The sequence below is a fragment of the Monodelphis domestica genome, chromosome 6, assembly GCF_027887165.1.
Source record: "Monodelphis domestica isolate mMonDom1 chromosome 6, mMonDom1.pri, whole genome shotgun sequence".
In the NCBI taxonomy this organism is placed as follows: Eukaryota; Metazoa; Chordata; class Mammalia; order Didelphimorphia; family Didelphidae; genus Monodelphis; species Monodelphis domestica.
In genome coordinates, this window is record NC_077232.1 from 283,255,980 (window position 1) to 283,270,716 (window position 14,737).

The 14,737-nt window shown below is 33.9% G+C and overlaps 1 protein-coding gene across 12 annotated transcripts in view; it reads left to right on the top strand.

Moving 5' to 3' along the window:
* Positions 1 to 14,737, top strand: part of BMPR1B (bone morphogenetic protein receptor type 1B) — a 519,978-nt gene that overhangs the window by 448,148 nt on the left and 57,093 nt on the right. The gene's annotated exons all lie outside the window — the stretch shown is intronic.

The following is a 14,737-nucleotide window of genomic DNA, read 5'->3' on the forward strand; positions in this document are numbered from 1 at the left end:
CTTTAAATGTTCTTTATGCTTTATCACCTTGTCTTTCCTTTTCATTGGTGTTTTGAAAACCAGAAAGTCAAAATACATGGATCGCTGTTTCATTGGCTTTTTTAAAATTGTAAGCTATTATTTTCTTTGTTAAGTAAATATGTAGTTCCTTTTGTTTCAAAATTTATCTATTCCGTGCCAATGGAACTAGATGTTTACTTATATAAACACACTTGTATTACACACACACACACACACACACACACACACACACACATTTGTGTGTGTGTGTGTGTGTGTGTGTGTGTATTCATATTCTTTGTCTTGAGGTCTGAAAAGTATATTTCAAGAATCTGAAAGGTTGCTCAGCTATCAGATCTCTGCCCCCAAACTTATATTTCATGGTCTAATATAGTTAAATACATAGTGCCCCGAGTAGAAAATCTATTTCTAAGGAATTACGTATGTTTTTCTTTATATAAGAAACAGCTAAATACAAAGGCTTGGATTTAACGTCTTTAAATTCTGAAAATGTTTTGTTCCAATAATGGTTTTGATTTTCATAAATCAGTAGAAAAAAGTGGATAAGATATAGGACACCCTCCTAAAACAGGTTTTAAGTCACTTTTTAAAAATATCAATTGGAAATAGAATACTAGTAAAATGACTACAGCAAGTTATCAGGAGGATTGTTCACTGTGACCAGGTAGGATTTATACCAGGAATGCAAGGATGGTTTAGTATTAGGGAAACCATCCATATATTTTACCAAATCAATCACCAAACCAACAAAAATCATATGATTATCTCAATGGACACAGAAAAACCCTTTGACAAAATACAACACTCATTCCTATTAGAAACACTAGAAAGTATTGGAATAGAAGGAATTTTTCTAAAAATAATAAACAGTATATATTTAAAGCCAGTAGCAAGCAACATCTATCTACAATGGGAATCAGTTAGATACCTTCCCTATTATAGCCTAGCAGGGGGAGAGGAGGAGCCCCAGAGGCTCAGAACAGGGGCAGAGGGTCCCTTAGATAGGATAGAGATAAAAGTCCAGACAGATTAGAATCTTTGGGTTCAGGACTGCAAAGCTCGTAGTTACTTCCAGCCAAGTTTATTGAATAGGAGAAGGGTTTATAAAAGAAAGTACCACAGGAATGAAGGAGCTGGGGGAGTGTGAGTACATGTGGGGTTCAGAAAGTTCATGGTTATATTGGTACAAAAACATATTCTTTCTCAAGATTGTTTTTCCTGTCATCTCTGGCACTTCCTAAGATATTTATTCTTTTGGTTTAGGAGAGATATTCACATTCCTATTTTTGTCCTTAGACCTAGAATATTATTTGCAAAGTTTGGACCTTTGCCTAATTTCTTAAATCCCCAACTTGTTTATTCTCTGTCACTTCCCACTAAGATCAGAAGTGAAGCAAGGATGCCCATTATCACCTCTATTATTTAACTGTTAACATTGTACTAAAAATATTGGTTGTAGCAATTACAAAAGGAAAAGAAGTTGAAGTGATTAAAGTTGGCAATGAGGAGAATAAACTTTCACTCTTTGCAGGTGATATGATGATCTACGTAAGAAATCCTAGAAAATCAACTGAAAAGCTAGTGGAAATAATCAACAACTGAAGTAAAGTTGCAGAATACAAGATAAACCCACATAAATAATCAGCATTTCTATATATTTCCAACACACCTCAACAGCAAGAGTTAGAAAGGGAAATTCCATTTAAAAATCACCCTAGACAATAGAAAATATTTAGAAATCTATTTTCCAAGGCAGACATAGGAATTATATGAACTTAACTGTAAAACACTTTATGCACAATTAAAACTAGATCCAAATAACTGGAAGAATCTTAATTGTTCATGGATAGGATGAGCTAATGTTATAAAAATGACAATCATACCCAAATTTATTCACTTATTCAGTGCCAGGCCTATCAAACTACCAAGAAAGTTTTAAATAGAATTAGAAAAAATTATAATTAAGTTTATTTGGAAGATCAAAAGACCAAGAATATCATGGGAACTAATGAAATAAAATGTGAAGATTGAGTGCCCAGCAGTTCCAGATCTTAATCTGTACTATAAAGCAGTAATCATTGAAACAATATAGTACTGGCTAAGGAACAGAAGGGAGGATCAATTGAATAGACTAGGGGTAAATGACCTCAGCAAGATAGTGTATGATAGAGGCAAAGTCAAGATGGTGGCCTAGAAGTAGCAAAAGTTCAGACCTCTGAAAACCCTTCTTTACCTTTCACAAACTGAATGCTCATAGGAGAGTGAAAATTAAACCTAACAACAACTCAGAGCCAAGGACCCTCCTGTTGGATTCAATCCAAAAGGTGTGCCCCCCCAAAAGCTGGAATCCCAGAACATTTGGGTTTAAAGGGAAGGCAGAAGGAAGGTCCCACTACTCCTGTCTCCATGCCTCCCCCCCACCTAGAGCTCTAAGCCTCCGGTGGCAGTGGAAACCCCTGGGCAGCCAAAGGCACTGGTCTGGAGGGTGTAACTTGTGGGCATGGCTGTGCCAGGCTCAGAGTGTCAAACAAAAATGACAGGAAAGGAGGTGGAGAGGGAGCATAGAGCAAACAGCCTGGTCAGAGCTGCCAATATCCTCCATATAGCTCCAGCCTTCCTGTAGGTTTTGGTCTCAGAGCACATCCAGCCCAACCCAGCTGAACTTAATCCCATCAAAAGTTTTCAGAGGTCATGGAAGCCCAAACTCTAACACCCCTCCCTTACTGACTACTGGACTTTAATCCAATCAAAAACCTCCACAGGACAGGAAAGCTTCCACAGACTGCAGTTAGTGAACTGACAAATCTCCAACAGGGGTGACTGACAGAAAGCCCCAGAACCAAAAAATTGAGAGAAGTAAGAGCACAGACAAATATGGGAAGTAAAGAAGGGATAAATATGAGCATACAACTGAAAAAGAAGAAATAAATTACAACTGACAGCTTCTGTACAGGCAACGAACCCAGACCAAATGGAATGGAGCATAAATCAAGCAATAAAACAGCAATCCCAGCAAATTGGATACAGTCTTAGGATGAAATCAAAATGCAATTCAAAGCAGAATTAAGAGAGTCTGAAGACAATTGGGAAAAGAATTTAAAAACTATGATAAGTCATCGGGAAACATAGCCACTTGAACTAAAACGAGAAAAGAGTATCCTGAAAGCCAAAATCAACCAGCTTGAAAATGAGACAAGGGAGATGAAAGATGAAGCAAAGGAGATGAGAGATGAGGTAAAGAGAATTATAGATGACCTCCAAAGAAAATCAGACCAGAAGGAGAAGTATGTCCAAAAATCCAGGGATGAAATCCAGTCTTTAAGAACCAGAATACAACAACTAGATTTAAGTGACCTCACAAGGCAGCAGGACACTATAAAACAGAATCAAAAGAATAAAAAAATTGAGGAAAATATGAAGCATCTCATTCACAAAGCAGAGGACATAGAAAATTGTTCAAGGAGAGACAATATAAGAATCATTGGTCTACCAGAAGACCATGACAAAAGAAAAAAGCCTGGACATCATTCTACAGGAAATTATTCAAGAAAACTGCCCCAATATTTTAGAACAAGAGGGAAAAATGGATATTGAAAGAATCCACAGATCACCTCCTGTACTTAATCCCCAACTGACAACACGCAGGAATGTTATATCCAAATTCAAGAACAATCAGACCAAAGAAAAGATATTACAAGCTGCCATGAAGAAGTCATTCAGATACCATAGAACCACAGTGAGGATAACACTGAAAGACCTAAATACATGGAATATGATATTCTGGAAAGTAAGGGAACTAGGTCTACAAGTAAGAGTCAACTACCCAGCAAAACTGACTATATTCTTACAGGGGAAAGTATGATCATTCAACAAAATAGAAGGAATTCAAGAATTTGTAAAGAAAAGACCAGACCTGAACAAAAAATTGATACCCAAGCACAGAACTCATGAGAGTCATTAAAAGGTAATTTTAAAAAGGGAGAAAAGCAAAGCAAAACAAAACAAAATAAAAACTTTTTAAAGAGACTGAATAAGTTAAAATGATATGTATCCCTATAAGAAAAGAGGTCATTGGCAACTCTTAAAAATTGTTATTATCAACTGGGCAGCTAGAAGAATTATACTTGGGAACAGTGACAAACTATATAGGATGAAAGGACAAGACATAATTAGGTATATAGATATATGCATGCATAAATACATATACATGTGTGTATATGTATATGTATATATATATATACATACACACACACACACACACACACACACACACACACACACGACCAGAGCTAAAAAAAAAGAGGTTAATACTAAAAGAAATGGGAAAAGAAGCAAATGTGGGTAAATTTGCATGTCACATAAAGCTCATGGCGGGAGTGGGGAAAACATCAATATACTGGAAGGGTAAAGAGGTTGGAGATGAGTAATACTCAATTCTTACGTGCATTGAAATTGACCCAAAGAGGGAAGAAAAATCCAATCCATTGCATCAGAGCATATATTTGCGACTTATAGGGGAGTAGGAGGGTAACAAGGGGACTTGTGGGGAGGGAAACAGTATAAGGGAGGGAGAGGGTGGGGGGTAGTTTTAGAAAGACTGAAAGGAAAATAAGGGGGTGAATAAGAAGGGAGGGTGGTAGAAAGGGAAGTAAAATAAGTGTGGGAACTAGGGGGACTGAGTAAAAACAAACATTGGTATATAAGGAAACAATGAAAGAAGAAAAGGCAGGACCAGGAGTAGAAATCAAAATGCTGAGAAATACACAACTAGTAATCATAACTCTGAATGTGAATGGAATGAACTCACCCATTAAATGCAAGTGCATAGCAGAGTGGATTAGAATCCAAAACCCTACCATATGCTATCTACAAGAAACACACATGAGGAAGATAGATAGGCATAGGGTGAAAGTAAGAGAATGGAGCCAAATCTATTGGGCATTAACTGATAAAAAGAAGGCAGGAGTCGCAATCATGATATCTGACAAAGCCAAAGTAAAAATAAATCTAGTTAAAAAAGATAGGAAAGGTAATTACATCCTGATAAAAGGCAGTATAGACAATGAGGAAATGTCTGTACTCAACATGTATGTACCAAATGGCATAGCATCCAAATTTCTAAAGGAGAAACTAGAGGAGCTCAAGGATGAAATAGACAAAAGATTTACTAGTGGGAGGCCTGAACCTTCCTCTATTAGAACTAGATAAATCAAACCAAAAAATAAATAAGAAAGAGGTAAGAGTAGTGAATAAAAACTTAGAAAAATTAGAGTTAGTAGACATGTGGAGAAAAATAAATAGGGCCAAAAAGTAATACACCTTTTCAGCAGCACATGGTACATTCACAAAAATTGACCATATATGAACACATAAAAACATTGTAAACAAGTTCAAAAAACCATAAATAACAATTGCAATGTTCTCATATCACAATGCAATGAAAATAATAATTAGTAAGCATACATGGAGAGGTAAGTAAAAAATTAATTGGAAATTAAACAATACCATTCTCCAAAACCGGTTAAAGAACAAATCAACAAACACAGGAACTATATGAACAAACACAGGAATTATATGAACACAACTACAAAACACTCTCTACACAACTAAAACTAGACTTGAACAACTGGAAAAACATTAACTGCTCATAGGTAGGACAAGCCAATATAATAAAAATGACCATCCTACCCAAACTCATTTATCTATTTAAATTCCACAAAATTTTTTTAATGATTTAGAAAAAACTATAAAAAAGTTCATTTGGAAGAACAAAGGATCAAGGATATCCAGGGAAATAATGAAAAAAATACAAAGGAAGGGGGTCTTGCAGTCCCAGATCTCAGACTATATTATAAAGCAGCGGTCATCAAAACAGTTTGCTATTGGCTAAGAGACAAAAAGGAGGATCAGTGGAATAGATTTGGGTTAACTATATGACAAATCCAAAGATCCCAGGTTTTGGGACAAAAATCCACAATTTCATAAAAACTGCTGGAAAAATTGGAGGACAGTGTGGGAAAGATTAGGTTTAGATCAACACCTCACACCCTACACCAAGATAAATTCAAAATGGGTGAATGACTTGAACATAAAGAAGGAAATTATAAGGAAATTAGGTGAACACAGAATAGTATACATGTCAGACCTTTGGGAATGGACAGATTATAAAACCAAGCAAGTCTTAGAAAGTGTTACAAAATGCAAAATAAATAATTTTGAATACATCAAATTAAAAAGTTTTTGTACAAACAAAACCAATGTAACTAAAATCAGAAGGGAAGCAACAATTTGGGAAACAATCTTCATAAAAACCTCTGACAAAGGTTTAATTACTCAAATTTACAAAGAGTTAAATCAATTGTACAAAAAATCAAGCCATTCTCCAATTGATAAATGGGCAACGGACATGAACAGGCAGTTCTCAGCCAAAGAAATCAAAACTATTAATAAGCACATGAAAAAGTGTTCTACATCTCTTATAATCAGAGATGCAAATCAAAACAACTCTGAGGTATCACCTCACACCTAGCAGATTGGCTAACATGACAGCTATGGAAAGTAATGAATGCTGGAGGGGATGTGGCAAAATAGGGACACTAATTCATTGCTGGTGGAGTTGTGAATTGATCCAACCATTCTGGAGGGCAATTTGGAACTATGCCCAAAGGGCAATAAAAGACTGTCTTCCCTTTGATCCAGCCATAGCATTGCTTTGTTTGTACCCCAAAGAGATAATGAGGAAAAAGAGTTATACAAAAATATTCATAGCTGCACTCTTTGTGGTGGCTAAAATTTGGAAAATGAGGGGTTGCCCTTCAATTGGGGAATGGCTGAACAAATTGTGGTATATGTTGGTGATGGAATACTATTGTGCTAAAAGGAATAATAAAGTGAAGGAATTCCATGGAGACTGGAACAACCTCCAGGAAGTGATGCAGAGTGAAAGGAGCAGAAGCAGGAAAACATTGAACACACAGACTGATACACTGTGGTACAATGGAAGGTAATGGACTTCTCCATTAGGGTCAATGCAATGTCCCTGAACAATCTGCAGGGATCTAAAAAACACTATCCACAAGCAGAGGATAAACTGTGGGAGTAAAAACACAGATGAAAAGCAATTGCTTGACTACAGGGGTTGAAGGGATATGACTGAGGAGAGACTCTAAATGAACACTAGTGCAAATACCAACAACATGGAAATGGGTTTGAATCAAGAACATATGTGATACCAAGTGGAATCGTGCATTGGCTATGGGAGAGGTTGGGTGCCGGGGGAGAAAAGAAAATGATCTTTGTTTCCAATGAATAATTTTTGGAAATGACCAAATAAAATAATGTTTAAAATAAAAGAACAAATCATAGAAAGAGTTAATAACTTCATTGAAGAAAATGTCTATGATGAGACATCCTTTCAAAACTCATAGGATGTAGCCAAAGCAGTACTTAGGGGAAAATTTATATCCTTGAGTTCATATATTAACAAATTAGGGAGGGCAGAGGTCAATGAATTTTTCATGCAAATTAAAAAACTAGAAAGTGAATAAAATTAAAAATCCTCAGATGAAGCCTAATTAGAGATCCTAAAAATCAAAGGAGAAATTAACGTAATTAAAAGTCAAAGAACTATTGATTTATTGAATAAGACAAGAACCTGGTACTTTGAAAAAAAGAAATAAAATAGAAAAATACTGGTCAGTTTAATTAAAAAAAAAGAAGAAGAGAACCAAATTGACAGTATCCACGATGAAAAGGGAGACCTCACCTCAAATGAAGAGGAAAATTAAGGCAATCATTAAAAACTATTATCCCCAATTATATGGCTACAAATATCGCAATATGGGCAATATGGATGAATACTTAAAAAAGTATAAATTGTCTAGACTAACAGAGGATGAAATAGATTACCTAAACAACCCCATATCAGAAAAAGAAATTGAACAATCCATCAAAGAACTCCCTAAGAAAAAATCCCCAAGTCCAGATGTATTTACAAATGAATTTTATCAAACATTTAATGAACAACTAATCCCAATATTATACAAACTATTTGACAGAATAAGCAATGAAAGAGTTCTACTAAAGCCAGGCAAGTCAGAAACAGAGAAAGAATACTATAGACTAATCTGCTTTATTAATATAGATGCAAAAATCTTAAATAGGATAATAGCAAAAAGACTCTAGCACAGTGGTTCTCAATCTTTCTAATGCTGTGACCCCGCAATACAGTTCATCATTTTTCAGTGACCCCAAACCAAAAAAATTATTTTGGTGGCTACTACAAAACTGTAATTTTGCTACAGTTATGATTTGGAATGTAAATACCTGATATGCATTATATATTTCCATTGCTACAAAAAATTGAGAGATTGAGAACCACTGCTTCTAGCAAGTGATCACAGGTGTTATTCACTATGACCTGGTAGGATTCATATCAGGAATGTAAGGATGGTTCAATATTAGGAAAACCATCCACATAATTGACCATATTAACAAGCAAACCAACAAAAATCACATGATTATCTCAATAGATGAAAATAAAGCCTTTGATAAAATATAACACCCATTTTTATTGAAAACACTAGAAAGTATAGCAATAGAAGGGCCTTTCCTAAAAATAATAAACAGTATATATCTAAAACCATCAGCAAACATAATCTGTAATGGGGATAAACTCGAAGCCTTCCTAGTAAGATCAGAAGTGAAATATGGATGCCCATTATCACCTCTACTATTTGACATTGTAATAGAAACACTAGCAATAGCATTTAGAGAAGAAAAAGAAATTTGAGGTATTAAAATAGTCAATGAAGAGACCAAGCTATCATTTTTTACAGATGATATGATGGCCTACTGAAAGAATCCTAGAGAATCAACTAAAAAGCTAGTGGAAATAAACAACAACATTAGCAAATTTGCAGGATACAAAATAAACTTGCATAAGTCAACTGCATTTTTATATATCTCCAACCCATTTCAGCAGTAAGAATTAGAAAGAGAAATTTAATTTAAAATCACCCTTGACAATATAAAATATTTAGGAATCTATCTGCCATGACAAACACAGGAACTATATGAACACAACTACAAAACACTCTCCATACAATTAAAACTAGATCTAAACAATTGGAAAAACACTGATTCCTCATGGGTGGGATGAGCTAACATAATAAAAATGACCATCCTACCCAGACGTATCTATTTATTTAGTGCCAAACCCTTCGAACTCCCAAAAAACTTCTTTACTGAATTAGAAAAAACCCTTTAAAAAAAAGAACCCAATATTTGACAAAAACTGCTGGGATATTTGGAAAACAGTATGGGAGAGATTAATTTTAGATTAGCATCTCACACCCTACACCAATATATAATTCAGAATAGGTAAGTGACTTTAGGAAATTATGTCTAAATTAGGTGAAGCTAGAATAATATATTACTTAGATATATGGGAAAGAATTTAAGTCCAAGGAAGAGATAGAGAATATTAGAAAATGTAAAATGAATCATTTTTATTACATTAAATTGAAAAGATTTTATAAGACCAAAATCAATGCAAATTAAATTAGAAGGGATGTAACAGATTGGGAAAAAATCTTTTTAACAGAAACTACCTAGAAAGGTCTAATTTCTCAAATTTATAAGGAGCTAATTCAATTGTATAAAAAAATCCAGTTATTCCCGAATTGATAAATGGGTAAGGCAGTTTTCAGAAAGAAGTAATCAAAACTATCAATAAAAACATATAAAAGTGTTCTAAATCTCTCACAGTTAAAGAAAAGCAAATCAAAACAACTCTTCGGTTCCTTCTCACACCTAGTAGGTTGGCCAACATGACTGTAAAGGAAAATAATAAATGTTGGCTGGGGTTGTTGCAAAATTGGGACACTAATACACTGCTGGTGGAATTGTGAATTGATCATTTTGGAAGGCAGTTTGGATGTGCCCAAAGGACTTTAAAAGAATGACTGCCCTTTGATCCACCCATAGCACTGCTGGGTTGGTACTCCAAGAATATTATAGGGGAAAATATTTGTTGAAAAATATTTATAGCAGTACTCTTTTGTAGTGGCAAAAAATGTAAAATGAGTGTTCAATAGGGAAATGGCTGAAAAAAATTTTAGTTTATGTAGGTGATGGAATAGTATTGTGATCAAAGGAATTCCATGTGAACTGGATTGACCTCCAGGAATTGATGCAGAGTTAAAGGAGCAGAACGACTAGAATATTGTATACAGAAACTGATCCACTGTAACACAATCAAATGTAATGGATTTCTTTACTAGTAGTAATGCAATGATTCAGAATGATCCTGAAGGACTTATAAGAAAGAACGATACCCACATCCATAGAAAGAAATGTGGTAGTAGGAACACAGAAGAAAAATATATGATTGATTAATCGTTCCATGGGGATATGATTGGGTATTTTGACGTTGAATGATCGCTCTAATGCAAATATTAATGATATGGAAATAGGTTTTGAACAATGATTCAAATAAAATCAAATGCAATTCCTTGGGAGCAAGGGGAGAAGGAGAGGGAAAGAACATGAATCATATAACCATTGAAAAATACTCTAAATTAATCAATAAAAAATTAAAAATATAAAAATATCAGGATGGGCAAATATTGGCTAGGATTATTTAAAAGAGGACACATACTCCATGAAACAATTGTATTTTTTTTAGAATTAGTTCTTCTGGAGGCAGTGTAATATAGTGGAAAAATCCATTTTTACCACTCACACTCTGTTCCTATGTGTTCTTGAAGATATTATTGTTTTTGTTTTTATTTTTAAAGAAATGCCCACGGACAGTTTCAAGTACTGTGAGTAAGGTAATGGGAAAAAAAATCCCACCAGACCTGCTGTGTCAAATATATGCAATTCAAGCTATTTGACATTGATATGGAAATTGAAGGCAAATTATAGAAATAGTTAATATTATGAACCGTTGTCTTTAAAAAGTCATTTATTTTAGAATGGCCTCTTCTCTTGGATTGTTTTTGTTCTATTTGTATCTCTCTGTCTCTGTCTCTCTCTTCAAATTGTAATCTTTCATCTTTGAATCAACAATATGTTATCAGTTCCAAGGCAATAAGTGTGAAGTGACTTGCCAAAGTTCACACAGCTTGGAAGTGTCTGAGGCCAGATTTGAACCTAGGACCTCTCATTTCCATGCATGGCTCTCAATCAACCGAGCCACTTGGCTCCTCTGCATCTCTTCCAATGTAAAATAGACTTTTTGAAATTCAAGAGTGGTGTCAACAAAGTCAAGAGAACAGTTCAAATTCTCTACACTGGAGGGCTTTTTCACTCCCCTTGGTGGATGGGAGAGCCATAGTTCTTGGTCCCTAGTGGGCTTGGGCATGACCCCTCATTTCTAAACGGTTTGCTATTAGTAGTCTAAATTCATCTCTAATTTAACACATCAGTCAAGAATTTCCACTCATCTTCTTCTAAGCCTTGAATATTATATTCTGGTTCTTTTTTGTAATATGTATTTTTTCATGTGTTTGCTATTCTTATTTGCTTAAAATTTATCCCAATTCATCCCTCTTTTAAAAATTTCTTTGATTTATGCAACTGTTTTTTCTCTTGTATACTGTTTTTCATCCCTTACTTCAAGCTTCTTTCTATAACTTTGCTTGTAGCTCAAGATTAGACTCTTAATTTATTGAATAAATAAGTGACATAGGGCATGGTGGGAAACAGGATACATTTCATTCTCTCATCATTAGTTATCAGAGCTGGAGAATTATCTAGGAATAACATTGCACTCACTTCCTTTTCATACAATTTCAGGACATTAAGCTAAAAACCTCTAACTTAAGGAATGAAGTTTTGAAAGAACCATTATGAAAATGAGTCTCTGGTGAAACATGCATCTTTAATTTTAAATTCTTATGCTCTCACTTCAAATCAGTACTATATATTTGTTCCAATGCAGAAAGTGGTAATGCCTAGGCATTGGGAGAAAATTTACCTGTCTGGGTTCAAGCATCTATGAAGTGTCCAAGGGAAAATTTGAATCCAGCTCCATTCTCTAGGCTTCACTCTTAAGCCTGAGCCATCTAGCTGCTCTTGGAAACATGAATAGACCTTTTTAATCCCAGTAATAACTGACTTCATTTTGTTCTAATCTAATTTACACACACAAGAGCTGATAGCTGTTCTTTGTTTATTTTCAACCTGTTCATATATATATATAATGTTTATTTTTGTTGTTACCTGAATATTTTCTTTTTATGACTTCCAAAAGAGATCTCTCTCAAATTGTACAACTGAGCCATACATAGTTTTTTTCTTTTTTGATAGTCATGTTTAGATTTTAGCTTTTGTCTAAGTAGGTCAACAATGTCTGAAACTCAACATAGAATTTGTTCCCCTTATGGTTTTGAATTCCCAATTGAATGCATATTTTGAAATCTGAAAAGCCACTCTGTGCTGGCTTTAACGTCTGTTCAACCAAAACGCTACAGATCTCTGAAGTTCCACACCTTTAATCAGAACACCAGATGAATCTTTTTGTTGGTACGACATGTATACTGTATCATCGTCACCATATTTGGCAATAGCTTTTTTCTTTTCCCTTTCATGCTCTTGCTTTAATAGCTTATTTTGCTTTAAAACAAATTCTAAAATCATTTTCTTACTCCATTTAATGTTATAAAACATTAATTTGCTGATTGCTAATTTATCCATTATACTTTTTCAGAAGTGCCTAGGTTCAATTCCTCTGAAGATGTTCAATTTTTCCTGAAAATTTAGTATTTTTTATTTTCTTCTACTGTTTATATTTATTATTTTGTCAATATACAGATAGAATAGAAGTTTGCAGAGCAATATCAAAGCTTTTCTTTTCCATTTCTTACTTAACCTAAATACTGAGAAAAAGAAGAGTATGATTCAGTACCTAAAATGGTAACTGACTAGCAACGTTTATTATCTTCAGGGGCCTTCCATAAATCCCACTTGATGTTCTGAGATCTTGAGACAGGTCATATTTTACTGAATAGGGAAATCAAAAAAGCATTGTCATATAAAAATAAATACAAATTTGCCATATTCAATATATGTCTTGATGATCTATGGTAGTATTTATGTATCTGAGTTTTAAAACTTTACAAAGGTTTTTCCAAAATTAAAACATTTCTAAATTTTCTTCTTTGACTTGTTTTTCTTGAGTTGAATCAATTCAGAATTCTGACAAAATTTTTTCTCATAATTGAGTCCTTATAATTTCTCTTCAACCTGGTGAGTTAGAAAGTTTTGAAAGTTTTAACTGTAAGATTATAAGAAAACTGATAGTAGTGTTGAATGAAAATCTTTAGAATTTAAATGTATGTCATATTTCATTCTTCATGGCCAGTGAATGGACTTGTATCATGTAGTCACTCTGAGGGTTCACCATCTCCATTAAAGAACACAGTTTAAAGTTGAGGGGTAGAGGAAATTAGTCCCTGGATATTTCGTTTGAATGTGGCAATAGAAATTCTTGGTTTTATGAAAATGATTGTCATGTTTTACTGAATTTTTTCTATGTACTTATTAGCTTTGCATTATAACTAGTTGTGAAACTTTTCACATCTGAAATAAATTGAGCAATATTCAAAAATATAAATACTTCTTCTTATACTTGTCATGTAATGGAGTTAATGGCAAAAAGCAATTGTTGCTTTATAAAATCCTGGTTTAGTACTTTTAATTCCAAGTTTTGATTTTTCATAAAGTTTAGATGCCAAACCCATAGAATTTTGGATGAATTATTGCCTGTCTTAATGTTTTATAGGCTTAAATCTGGTAGAGACCTCCTTAGAAAGCCTCATATCTAATCTCATTCTATAGATGAGGCAACTGAATTCCAGAGAGGTCCATTGTAGAAGACCTGGAATTTGAATCCAAGTTTAGTTTAAGTGTGCTCTTTCACTTCCACCAGAAAATGAATCAGATTAACTGGATTGGTCCGGATATGTGGAAATTTAACTGCTTTCTGCTTTTTCTTTTGTTGTTATTTTGATTACTACCTTGTTTTTTATTCCTCGTCTTGCTGCTATATTATCATATTGTTATCCTATTTTAACTTTGTTTTTTCTGTTTTAAGGAAGAATTGTATTATTCTCTCCAAATAGAAGAATTTTCACTGTCAGTTGTTTTAGTAGCTATATATTTTCATTTGCAACAGATACCAAGAATGATGCATATCGTGATGAGTTTCATGTGAATTAGGATTTATAGTTAGTAAATTAGTTAGGATTTATATCATGATTTAAGCTTGGCAAATGACTTCAAGGTACTATTTCATTTGTTCCTCACAAGGACCCTTGTAGCTAAAGATTGTTATAAATAATACCCATTAGATAAAGAATGAAACTGAGTATTAGGGAGATTAAATGATTTGCCCAAGTTTTTTAAGCTAATAAGAAACACCGAATTTGAACTCTGATCTTCCTAAATACTGTACTCACTATGCTACCTAGTTACTGGCAAGAAATTTAGGGTTTTTTCCCCGTCTAATGAAATATATAGCAGATAATTATGTTCAACATCACTTCTTGTTTCATATTTATATGTATTAAATATAGAATACTCGACTGAAATAATTCTATAAAATTATGTATAAATTATGAAACTTGGTATTTTTTCCCATGTGGAAAAACTAATTCTCCTTAGTTGTGATAGTCTTATAACTTATGATAACTTTTCAATATGAGGAATA